At 37.9% G+C, this 13591-nt stretch overlaps 1 non-coding gene across 1 annotated transcript; it reads right to left on the bottom strand.

Annotated features, from left to right (window-relative positions):
- Window positions 1-12403: 12403 nt before the first annotated feature.
- LOC112731855 (small nucleolar RNA R71) lies at window positions 12404-12511 on the bottom strand. The gene has a single exon (XR_003167610.1). It is a non-coding gene; the product is annotated as a small nucleolar RNA R71 (small nucleolar RNA).
- Window positions 12512-13591: the final 1080 nt, after the last annotated feature.

Below are 13591 nucleotides of genomic sequence, written 5' to 3'. Positions count from 1 at the left end.
TTACATGCTTTTCCTTCATTCCCTTGATCTAATATTTGCCTCCTAAATCTGAAATCAGTTAACAAATAAATCAAGGCATCTAATGGAATCAAGGCAAATTAAATTTAGCTATTTTAAAACCTAGAAAGTATGTTTTCACTCTTAAGCACAAATTAGGAGACAATCATGAAAGCATGCTATTTCATTGGATAAATGTGGGTAAAAGGTCATAAAATCCCCTAAAGCCAATACAAGATAAACCCTACAGATGGGGTTTATCAACACCCAGAAGAATTTTCAAGATGTGTGCGTACGCATAGGGGTGTGTGATGAACTGAAGATTGATGGTTCAGAATTTACAATAAATTCTCGTTGTAAGTATAGTTTCTAAACCAAGCAATCATCCTTTCATACAAAAGTTTGGTTGTCACAGGTAACAAAACCCAATAAAATTTATAACCAAAGTATTTAAACCTCGGGTCGTCTTCTCAAGGAGTTGCAGGGCAGTATGATTTATTATTGGTTATGAGTAAAAGTGTATTTTTGGGTTTTTTGATGTATAAGATAAAAAGCAAGAATAGTAAATGGAAAGAAAGTAAACTATAGGAATTAATTTAAATAAATAATAAAACTCTTGGCAAGGTATAAGAAATTTAAGTCCTATCCTAGTTATCCTTATCAGGTGCGAAGAGAATTGGATTCAGCTCCCACTTTTAATTAACCCTTGCTAAACAAAGGAAAGTCAAGTAGACAAATTAATTTGATCCTCAGGTCCTAGTCAACTCCTGTGGAGAGACTAGAGTTATTGGAGTACAAATTAACCAGCAAAGAATTCCAATTCCAATCAACAGTTGAGTTTGATAACTCAAGTATTATAAATTACTTAACCCAAGCCAAAAGGGAAAAATAAATCTAAATTGAATTGAAATCATCATAAATAGAATAAGACAATTATTAGTCTGAAATACCTCAAATTATATTAATTAGGAAAATCATAACATGAATGGTTCATAAGCCAAATCTGACAAGATAAATAACAATTAAAATAATAGAATAAATAAAACTAGAAAGTAATTTAAAAGAACATTGAACCTGTGACTGTAGAAGCAATCCTAAAAATAAGAGAAATCTTAATCCTAAATCCTAAGAGAGAGGAGAGAACCTCTCTCTCTAAAAACTAAATCTAAAACCTAAAATTGTGAATTATGAGTTGTTCTGTGTCTATCCCTTGATTCCTCCATTCTCTGACTTATATTCTATGTTTCTGGCTTGGATTTGGGCCGAAAAAGGGTCCAGAAATCGCTGGGGGCATTTTCTGCAGATTTTTGTATGTGGCGTCTATCACGCGTCTGCGTGGGTCACGCGTTCGCGTCATCTGGGGGTTTTTCTTGTCACGCGTACGCATCGGTCAGGCGTTCGCATCGCTGCATTTTCGCGCTAGGCACGCGTTCGCGTCGTCCATGCGTTCGCGTCGCTGCCTTTTCTTCAAAACTCTATTTTTGTGCTTTCCTTCCATTTTTGTATGTTTCCTTTAATCCTTTCGGTCATTCCTGCCCTATGAGATCTGAAAATACTTAACACACGAATCACGGCATCGAATGGTAATAAAAGGGTAATTAAGATTAATATTTTTAAAGCATAGAAAACATGTTTTTCACATATATAATAAAATAAGGAAGGGAAAGTAAAACCATGCAATTTACATGAATAAGTGGGTGAAGGATTGAATAAATCACTTAAATTGAGCACAAAATATATCATAAAATATGGGTTTATCACCCTCCCCACACTTAAACAATAGCATGTCCTCATGCTAAATCCAAGAGAAAGAGTGAAGTTAGAATGGTGAAATCTCATGAAATGCAATCTATTCTAAATGCAAACTACCTACATGAATCATGCAATTTTAATTATCACCCACCTATATATATATATAGAGCTTACATGTGGTTAATTTGTTTCATATTTTCAAGGAATCATACATGTATAGCCAAACCTAAATATTTGTTAAGGCACTGTCACAATTGAGTTGGGTTAAATTATTTCATAAGCTTGCAAGACAATTAAACAATTAAGCAGAGATATATGGTGATGAGCTATTGAACCCTTACTGAATTTGTGTTTACTCTCTATTCACTCAGTGTTTGGGGCTAATCACTCTATTCTTTTCTATTCTTGCTTTCTAAAACTTTGTTCTTCATCTAACAAATCAACAAATATTGAATACAGACATACAAAGATCATGGTTAAATAATGTAACCATACAGATAGGCTCAAAAACTCACAGGTTGTGTGTTCTCTAGCTCAAAAACCATATATCAGTTATGTATATCAAGCAAGTAGAAATCAAGAGTTTTCATTATTCTCAATGTGAATCTTAGGATGACCCTTAAAATCTTAGTGTTCTTCCTTGAAAAAATGTTCTTTAAATTAACCAATCATTTATTACTATATATAGTATGTAGATTGTTGTGATTCTGTTATACTAAAGTTTTTAGTTTACTCTTTTTTTACTTTCAATTAATCCAAGTTATCGTATGCTAAAAAGGATAAACTAAACTAATTGATCTATATGTTCTATATCACGACTTAATAACTAAAATTGCAACTAGACTAAACTAAATATCTAAGATAAGTATATAAACTAAAGTGAAAATGTAGAAATACTATAAAAATACAGAAAAATGTGCAAGTACTGAAAGACAAGATAAGATAAAAAATAAAAATAAAGATAAAAATACAGAAAAATAAACAAAATAGGATAAAAAAATGTCTGAAGAGTGGTTCACCAAAATAGTATGCCAGAGATGGCGACCTCCCCACACTTAAATGTTAGCATCATCCTCGATGCTCACTGAAGCTGGGTGTGAGAAGTGTTATCTTCGGAAGGATGGGCTGCTGGTGTCTCTGTGGTAGGCTGAGGGTCTGCAGTCTGAATAAGTGTAGGAGGAGCTTCCTGCTGAAGCGGAGGCTCTGTCTGTATAGAAATCTCTGGATCTGCGGCCTAGATCTGGTGGGGCTCCTCATGGTGGGGTGCAGCCTACTCAGGTCCTCCCTGCTCTGCCTGGGCATGTGCCTCCTCCTCATGATCATCCGCTTCCACATCAGATGGCTCAGAAACGGTGTCAGGCTCAGAGGGGATGTCGCTGTCGGATTGGATCATCAACTTGAGGTGCTCATAGCGTCGCTTGTTGCGACGCTCCATACGATCCAGGCATGCGAAGAGGCGGTGCACCAGATGATAAATGGGCTCAGGAGCAGGTGAAGGTGCAGTGGATGGGGCTGGTGCAGCAGCGGATGCAGAAGGGGCATCTAAAGATGTGGCTGCCTCACCCGAGGCAGTGAGAAAAGGAGGTCTGTACCCTAATGCCTGAAACTTCTTGCTGTGAGGAATGATCTTCTTGCAGTCTGCAGCAGTTGGCTTCTCATCAGCCAGCTCCCAAGGCACGTCAGCTCGGCGGCCTAGCTGGGTGATCAGATAAGGTAAAGGGAGAGTTCCTCTAACATCGACCCTGGCCATATAATATCTGATGAAACATGGAAGATACAGGTCCTTACCCTTCATCACACACCAGATGAGGGTGATCATAGCAGCGGGCACCTCTGTCTCATGAGTGCTTGGCATCACATAATTACTCAGGATCTGCTACCAAAGCCGAGCCTCATCATTCAAGTAAATCAACTTGATTCCCTTAGGCATCACTGTGTTCTTTCCCATGACCCATGGGGCAGTAGGATCAAGGGCTATTCTCTGCTTGACTACATCCTAGTCAAATTTCATGTATCTCATATGCTCCTCAGCCTTTTGGTAACCGTTAGCCTGATCTGGCTTAGGCTGAAGCCGGAGGATGTCCTCAATAGCTTCCTCAGTGACCAAAATTTGTTTCCCTCTGAGGTTCACTGCATCCAGGGAGGTCTTGAAATAGTTACAATAAAATTCTCTGACCCAGGAGGCATTGGTCTCTGTTAAGTTCCTTTCCATGAAGAACCAGCCTCTTTGTTTTATCTGTTCGGAGGTGTACTGGGTGAGTTCTTCTGGAATTTTAAGAGATCTCTCCAGGTAGAGGTTCCTGGTAGTGGCAAACACTGGATACTTGAGCTCACAGTATCTGTGCAGTGAGGAGCTGGTCGGCCTTTTCCTGCGGGGTAAAGTTCTTTTCCCGCCAGGAATCGTCGTGAAGGAGATCCAAGATAGAGGTAGAAGATTCTCCTCTTTTTTGTTTGCCTGTAGTAGCCTTGCCTTTTCCTTTTCTTTAGGCTTCAGACATCCTGAAAAGTAGGAGTAGCAGGATATAATTGAAGAATTAAAGCAGGAAAACAAGTAGGCAAGTAGGAATTTGTCAATGTAAGCATAAAGGCAAAAAGAGCAATAGAAGCAGAATATGAGGTAAATATATGTACATTTTGGATTGAATTCGAGTTAAAAAGATGAGATGAAAAATCACAATCCAAAATATAATAGAAGTGGAATTCAAGTTAATTAGGAAAAGCAGTAATCATGCCTATAGTTAGAAAGTTAAAGTTGTTAAGGAAAAACCAAAAGAAGTTAGAAAGTAGAGCTGGTTATGAGTTAAAAAGGAAGTTAAAGTGAGTGGCATGAGAATGGTTTTCCTAGTTACCAAGAAATTCACAAAGATGAGGAGCAATCAACTCATATTCAAGCAAGTAGTGCAATTTATTGATGATAATTCTTGATAAATGAAGTAAGTTTAAAATGAGAATAAAATCATCAAGAAGCAATTTACTACTCAGGGAACAAAAGGGAATAAGAATGCTAGCCCGTGCATTCATGAATTTGTTTGGTTGTAGCTAAGTAATGCAAAATAGTAAGTTTTCAAACCAATACATGAATGGAGTAGATTAAACCATAAATTTGTAGAAAATTGGGCAGCATTCTGGCTAAAATTGGATGTTTTCGGGTAGTAAAACAGCAGAAAAATTCAGTTCATATGAAAGTAAATAGTGTTGAAAAGATTAACAAATAGCAAAAACATTAAAGAACAGTTTAACAGCAATATGAAATATGAAGAAGAACATATGAACATCACATCATCATATCAAGTTCAGAATTGCGAATCAGATAAAAACAGTTAGCACGAACGGTGCAATTATCAGGCCTAAATCCACTAACCACATCCTAGCTACCTAACCACCTAAAATCCACTACAATCATGCATCTCTAACTATCCTATTTCGAACAAAAACTGTAAAATATGCAACGAACTGATTAAAACGAAATCGGTGTTCGGTGGAACCTAGCGTGTAGAAACAGAAAGTAGGCTAAGAAAGATGGTGGTGGGGTTGGCAACGACACAGTGGCGATGGGCGGCGGCGTGGCAACGGTCCGAGGTGGAGCCAGGGGCGGTTTAGGTGCAGGAGAAGAGATGAGGGGTGAGTGTTGTGTTGTGGTGGTTTGTTGGTGGTTGGGTGGGGGTATGGGGGTGGGTGGCGCGGTAGTGGTGGCGCGGTACGGGGCGGCAACAGTGGTGGTTGGGCGTGGAGGGAGAAGGAAAGGGGAGAAGGAAGAAGAGGAGGGAGGGAAGAGCAAGGAGGGGGGGTCGGGGAGGCGTCGCGGTCGGGTTTGGGCGGCGAGGAGGGCTGGTGGTTGAGAGATGGGAGGAAGAGAGGTTGCAGATGGGGGGTGGTGGTGGGTTTTCGCGTGAAAGGGTAAGGTTTCGCGTGACTGGGGGTTAGTGTTTTCGAATCCACGTGAACTCGTGGAGCACGCGATCGCGTTAATTGGGCGAAAAGGGGTGTTGACGCGAACGCGTCATTGACGCGATCGCATGAATAGGGATAAAGGTAAGGGACGCGTACGCGTAAAGCACGCGAACGCGTCGCTGAAAATTGTGCTAAACGCACACTTCCAACGTCGTTTTGGCGCAACTCTCTGTTTCCAAGGGGGTTCATAAAATCCATGCGACGCGGACGCGTCGCTCACGCTTTCGCGTGGGATGTGCATAGTGCAAGTGACGCGTTCGCATCAGGGACACGAATGCGTGAGCCGATTTGTGCTAAACTCACACCAGCCGCATGATTCTAGCCCAACTTTCTGGGTGTTGGATCTTTACGCTGATTTTCATTCGACGCCCACGCGTGGCCTGTGCGCTCGCGTGGGTTGACTTTTTTTATGCAATTATGCAGTATGCAATATGCAATGCCAATGTAGATGCTATGAATAATTCCAGGTTCAATGAAAATAATATAAAATAAAAATAAACAAAACGAAATAAAATTGAAGAAGGAACGATCGTACCATGGTGGGTTGTCTCCCACCTAGCACTTTTAGTTAAAGTCCTTAAGTTGGACTTTTGATGAGCTTCCTGCTATGGTGGCTTGTGCTTGAATTCATCCAAAAATCTCCACCACTGTTTGGAATGCCAACAGCCTCCGGGCTCCCAAACTAGGCACGTAAAACCTTTGAGTAAATTCAAACAGATTTTCAGGTTCCTGGGGTGTTGAATGTCAGAATAGATTCCAGGATCCCAAACCTTGCTCTTATATCTGCCTTTGTCTTGATTTATATTTTTCCAGCCGGGCGATTTGAAAGTTGCATTCTCACCAAGATGGCCAAACATTCTTCGATACCCATTCAATTTAACTCAAAACCAATCCTTACACTTCAGATTGAAGCGTGGAACCTTATTGAATCTTGCATACCAGCCTTGAGCACAAACCATTTTCTTTTTACTCTTAAAGCCGCAAAGAGCTCTAAGCTGACCATCTATTTCAAGCAAACCATATTCAAGTGGAAAAGTAAAGATAAAAGCTAAGGATTTTACCCACTTAAATTTAGTATTCGGTGGTAATGGCCTTGGGATAGGTGTTTCCAGTGGTTTTGCAAGCTCTACTCCCTCGTGTTCTTCTGTGAATTCTTCCACTTCCTTGCAAATTTCTTCAGTTGTAACCATGTCTTGATCGAAGTCCTCGATATCTTCCTCATCACTTAAGTCATAAATTGGAGGTTGTGAAAAATCTACCTCTACATCATCTTTGTATTCACTTGGGGAAGATTCTTCCATCTCAAAGAATTCACTTGCGAATGCAAGTTCATTACTAGGAGAATTGGACTCGTGGTCTTCATCATCAAGGAAACTTGCTTGTTGAATTATTCCGTCCAGTTCTTCATAAGATTCTTGCCTTGGAGGTTGCGCACTATCCTCCTTAGCATCGATTGTAAATTTCTTAACGGGGTTCTCCACAATTCTGCATTCCCATGGAGGTTTAGCGTCTCCTAAGTCTTCAACCAATTCTTCTTCTTCTATAATTTTAGCTTCCTCCACTTGTTTTAGTACAAAATCATGCTCTGTACTGTCTAGTGGGGTTTCTAGTATCTCCTTCATGCTGCGTTCTTCATTAGTTTGTCCACATGAAGCCATGGGGGTTTCTTGAGTGTCCGAACGTCGGGAAGGTAGTCTATTTATCACTTGATTTAATTGGTGAAGTGTTGCATGAAATCTGTCAAATGTTTCCTTGAGTTGCTCCCTTGATTCTTGGAGTGATGGATATGGACATGGTGCATAGGGGAGTGGTGGTTCTTGGGAGTAATTAGGTTGGAATTGGGGTGGATACGGGTTAGGGTTATATGGAGGTGAATGGTGATAGTTGGCTTGTGAGTGTGGTGGTTCAAAGCTGTGTTGAAGAGGTGGTTCATAGGCGTATGATGGGGCTTGTCGGTAATTACAAGGGGGTCCATCACAACTATTGTTTCGACATGCATTGCTGAATGGTCGTCGTCCATGATAGTTTGGAAGGTATTGTTGCCTAAAGGGTTGATCAGATCCTCGTGGCTCTGTCCATCTTTGATTGTTTTGACCTTGATGCATGTTCCTGTTATAGCTTCCATTCCTTTCAACATTATTAGAACCAAACTCAAAGCGATAAGGGTGAGAGTTCATAGTAAATAATAAAAATTAAAACAAAAATAAAAAGAAATAAACAAGCAAAAGAAAATATTTATAATAACCAATAATAAGGCACACAGTTGTAACTCCCCGGCAACGGCGCCATTTTGATGAACTGAAGATTGATGGTTTAGAATTTACAATAAATTCTCCTTGCAAGTATAGTTTCTAAATCAAGCAATCATCCTTTCATACAAAAGTTTGGTTGTCACAAGTAACAAAACCCAATAAAATTTATAACAGAAGTATTTAAACCTCGGGTCGTCTTCTCAAGGAGTTGCAGGGCAGTATGATTTATTATTGGTTATCAGTAAAAATATATTTTTGGGTTTTTTGATGTATAAGGTAAAAAGTAAGAATAGTAAATGGAAAGAAAGTAAACTGTAGGTATTAATTTAAATAAATAATAAAACTCTTGGCAAGGTATAAGAAATTTAAGTCCTATCCTAGTTATCCTTATCAGGTGGGAAGAGAATTGGATTCAGCTCCTGATAAGCGGATAATTTATACGCTTTTTGGATTGTTTTTACATAATTTTTAGTATAATTTAGTTAGTTTTTAGTATACTTTTATTAGTTTTTAATTAAAAATCACATTTCTGGACTTTACTATGAGTTTGTGTATTTTTCTATTATTTCAGGTAATTTCTAGCTGAAATTGAGGGACTTGAGCAAAAATCAGATTTAGAGGTTGAAGAAGGACTGCAGATGCTGTTGGATTCTGACCTCCCTGCACTCAAAATGGAATTTCTCGAGCTACAGAACTCCAAATGGTGCACTCTCAAATGCGTTGGAAAGTAGACATCGAGGGCTTTCCAGAAATATATAATAGTCCATACTTTGATTAAGGATAAAAGACGAAAACTGGCGTTCAACACCAGTTCCATGCTACATTCTAGAGTTAAACGCCAAAAACAGGTTGCAAAGTGGAGTTAAACGCCAGAAACAGGTTACAAACTGGCGTTCAACTCCAAGAGAAGACTCTACATGTGTAAAGCTCAATGCTCAGCCCAAGAACAGACCAAGTGGGCCCCGGAAGTGGATTTCTGCATCAATTACTCATTCTGTAAACCCTAGTAACTAGTTTAGTATAAATAGGACTTTTTACTATTGTATTTACATCTTTAGTTTCATCTTTAGATCACGTTTGGGGGCTGGCCATTCGGCCATGCCTGAACCTTCATCACTTATGTATTTTCAACGGTAGAGTTTCTACACACCATAGATTAAGGTGTAGAGCTCTGCTGTTCCTCATGGATTAATGCAAAGTACTACTGTTTTTCTATTCAATACAAACTTATTCCGCTTCTAAGATATTCATTCGCAATTCAATGTGAATGTGATGATCGTGACAATCATCATCATTCCCAACTTATGAACGCGTGCCTGCAACCACTTCCGTTCTACCTTAGATTGAATGGGTATCTCTTGGATATCTAAAACAAGGGACCGAGTCCGAGATATTAGAATCTTCGTGGTATAAGTTAGAACCCATGGATGGCCGTTCTTGAGATCCGGAAAGTCTAAACCTTGTCTGTGGTATTCCGAGTAAGATCTGGGAAGGGATGGTTGTGACGAGCTTCAAACTCGCGAGTGCTGGGCGTCGTGACAGACGCAAAAGGATAGTAAATCCTATTCCAGTATGATCGAGAACCGACAGATGATTAGCCATGCAGTGACAGCGCATTGGACCATTTTCACAGAGAGGATGGGATGTAGCCATTGACAACGGTGATGCCCTACATAAAGCTTGCCATGGAACGGAGTAGGAATGATTGGATGAAGACAGCAGAAAAGCAGAGGTTCAGGAGGAACGAAAGCATCTCTATACGCTTATCTGAAATTCTCACCAATAAATTACATAAGTATCTCTATCCCAGTTTATATTTTATTTATATTTTTATTATCAATTCACCATACCCATTTGAATTCGCCTGACTGAGATTTACAAGGTGACCATAGCTTGCTTCAGGCCGACAATCTCCGTGGGATCGACCCTTACTCACGTAAGGTTTATTACTTGGACGACCCAGTGCACTTGCTGGTTAGTTGTGCGAAGTTGTGATAAAGAGTTGAGATTACAATTATGCGTACCAAGTTGTTGGCGCCATTGATGATCACAATTTTGTGCACCAAGTTTTTGGCGCCGTTGTCGGGGATTGTTTGAGTTTGGACAACTGACGGTTCATCTCGTTATTCATATTAGGTAACTTTATTTTAATTTTAACCTTTTTGTTTTTATTATTTCTTATTTTTGAAAATAATAAAAAAATTTATTTCAAAAAAATATTTTTTTCTTCAGAATTTTTAAGAATGAATTCTAGTGTTTCATGATGATTTGTTGAATCCTGGCTGGCTGTAAATCCACGTCTAAATTCTTTTGGACTGAGGATTCAACTAATCACTTCAATGCATGTAATATCCTACTGAAGCTTGGCTGGCCATTGGCCATGTCTAGTTTTTTGGACCGAAGCTTTCACTAAAAGCTTGGCTGGCTAGTGAGCCATGTCTAATTCCTAGACTGGAGCTTTAGACTAACAATGCAAGATTACTGGAATTCCTATTAAAAATTTTGAAATCCTTATTTTCTTTTTCAAAATAATTTTCGAAAAATACAAAAATTTAATAAAATCATAAAACCAAAAATATTTGATGTTTCTTGTTTAAGTCTTGTGTCAGTTTTTAAGTTTGGTGTCAATTGCATGCTTTTAATTTTTCTTTAATTTTTCGAAGAACACATGCATTGAGTCTCTTTCTTGTTCTTCATGATCTTCAAGTTGTTCTTGACAAGTCTTCTTGTTTGATCTTCATATTTTTTTGTTTTGTGTCTTTTGTCGTTTTTCATATACATTTTCAATTTGTTAGTGTCTATACATGAAAAATCTTTAAGTTTTGTGTCTTGCATGTTTTTCCTTTCCTATAAATTTTTCAAAAATAAGTTCTTGGTGTTCATCTTGACATTCAAAGTGTTCTTGGTGTTCATCTTGAAACTCATAGTGTTCTTGCATGCATCTTTTATTTTAATCCAAAATTTTTATGTTTTGCATCAATTTATGTTTTTCTCTTTCTTCATTAAAAATTCAAAAATCAAAAAATTATCTTTCACTTATTTCACTCATAATTTTCGAAAATTTAATTTGATTTAGTCAAAAGTTTTTAAAATTTAGTTGTTTCTTATGAGTCAAGTCAAATTTTCAATTTAAAAATTCTATCTTTTTCAAATCTTTTTCAAAAATCAAATCTTTTTCATTTATCTTTCATATTTTCGAAAATTTCAAATTAATTTTCAAAATCTTTTTCTTATTTTTATTCCATATTTTTGAATTCAATGCTAACAATTAATGTGATTGATTCAAAAATATTAAGTTTGTTACTTGCCTAGTAAGAAAGGTTCAATTTTTAAACTTTAAAATCAAATCTTTTTGTTTCTTGATAGTCAAGTAATCAACTTTAATTTTCAAAATCATATCATTTTAATATTTCAATCATATCTTTTTTATTGCTAATTTCAAAATCTTTTTCAAAAATCTTTTCTAACTTCTTATCTTTTCAAAAATTGATTTTCAAATCTTTTTCAATTAACCACTTAACTTTTTGTTTGATTCTTATCTTTTTCAAAACTACCTAACTAACTAACTCTCTCTAATTTTCGAAAACTACCTTTCCCTTTTTCAAAAATCTTTTTAATTAACTAATTGTTTTTAATTTTAATTTAATTTAATTTCAATTTTAATTTTCAAATTTTAAATTTAATTTTAAAATATTTTTATTTTATTTTGTTTAATTTTCGAATTATTCTTCTCTCTCACCTCCTTCTATTTATTTATTTAATTACTAACACCCCTCTTCATCTAAGAATTCGAACATACTCCTCACCCTTGTGTTTGGATTCTCCTTCTTATATTCTTCTCTTCTTATACTTGCATAAAGAATCTCTATACTGTGATATAGAGGATTCCATATTTTCTTTTCTGTTTTCTTCTTTTTCATATGAGCAGGAACAAGGATAAGAACATTCTTGTTGAGGCTGATCCTGAACCTGAAAGGACTCTGAAGAGGAAGCTAAGGGAAGCTAAAGCACAATTCTCTGGAGAAAATCTGACTGAAAATTTCGAAAAAGAAGGAGACATGGCCGAAAATAACAACAATGCAAGGAAGATGCTTGGTGACTTTACTGCACCTAATTTCAATTTACATGGAAGAAGCATCTCAATTCCTGCCATTGGAGCAAATAACTTTGAGCTTAAACCTCAATTAGTTTCTCTGATACAACAGAACTGTAAGTTCCATGGACTCCCATCAGAAGATCCTTTTCAGTTCTTAACTGAATTCTTGCAGATCTGTGACACTGTTAAGACCAATGGGGTTGATCCCGAGGTCTACAGGCCTATGCTTTTCCCATTTGCTATAAGAGACAGAGCTAGAGTATGGTTGGACTCTCAACCTAAAGATAGCCTGAACTCTTGGGATAAGCTGGTCAAGGCTTTCTTAGCCAAGTTCTTTCCTCCTCAAAAGCTTAGTAAGCTTAGAGTGGATGTCCAAACCTTCAGACAGAAGGAAGGTGAATTCCTCTATGAAGCTTGGGAGAGATACAAGGAACTGACCAAAAAGTGTCCTTCTGACATGCTTTCAGAATGGACCATCCTGGATATATTCTATGATGGTCTGTCTGAGCTATCAAAGATGTCACTGGACCACTCTGCAGGTGGATCTATTCACCTAAAGAAAACGCCTGCAGAAGCTCAAGAACTCATTGACATGGTTGCAAATAACCAGTTCATGTACACCTCTGAAAGGAATCCTGTGAGTAATGGGACACCTATGAGGAAGGGAGTTCTTGAAATTGATACTCTGAATCCCATATTTTGCTTCAGAATAAAATATTAACTCAGCAAGTCAATATGATCTCTCGAAGTCTGAATGGATTGAAGGAATCATCCAACAGTACTATAGAGGCATCTTCTGTAGAAGAAGCTTATGATCCTGAGAACCGTGCAATAGCAGAGGTGAATTACATGGGTGAACCCTATGGAAACACCTATAATCCCTCATGGAAAAATCATCCAAATTTCTCATGGAAGGATCAACAAAAGCCTCAACAAGGCTTTAATAATGGTGGAAGAAACAGATTTAACAATAGTAAACCTTTTCCATCATCCACTCAGAAACAGACAGAGAACTCTGAGCAGAATCTATCTAGCTTGGCAAATATAGTCTCTGATCTATCTAAGGCCACTTTGAGTTTCATGAATGAAATAAGGTCCTCCATTAGAAATTTAGAGGCACAAGTGGGCCAGCTGAGTAAAAGAGTCACTGAAATCCTTCCAAGTACTCTCCCAAACAATACAGAAGGGAATCCAAAGAGAGAGTGCAAGGCCATAGATTTAACCATCATGGCCGAACCTACAAGGTAGGGAGAGGACGTGAATCCCAGTGAGGAAGACCTCCTAGGACGTCCAGGATCAACAAGGAGTTTCCCTCTGAGGAACCAAAGGAATCTGAGGCTCATCTAGAGACCATAGGGATTCCTTTGAACCTCCTTACGCCATTCATGAGCTCTGATGAGTATTCTTCTTCTGAAGAGAATGAAGATGTTACTGAAGAGCAAGTTGCCAAGTACCTTGGTGCAATCATGAAGCTGAATGCCAAATTATTTGGTAATGAGACTTGGAAAGATGAACCTCCCTTGCTCATCAATAAACTAAGTGA

This window comes from Arachis hypogaea, chromosome 12 (genome assembly GCF_003086295.3).
Source record: "Arachis hypogaea cultivar Tifrunner chromosome 12, arahy.Tifrunner.gnm2.J5K5, whole genome shotgun sequence".
Lineage (NCBI taxonomy): Eukaryota > Viridiplantae > Streptophyta > Magnoliopsida > Fabales > Fabaceae > Arachis > Arachis hypogaea.
The sequence above is the reverse complement of the archived record's forward strand: the minus strand, read 5'-3'. Positions and strand labels throughout refer to the sequence as shown.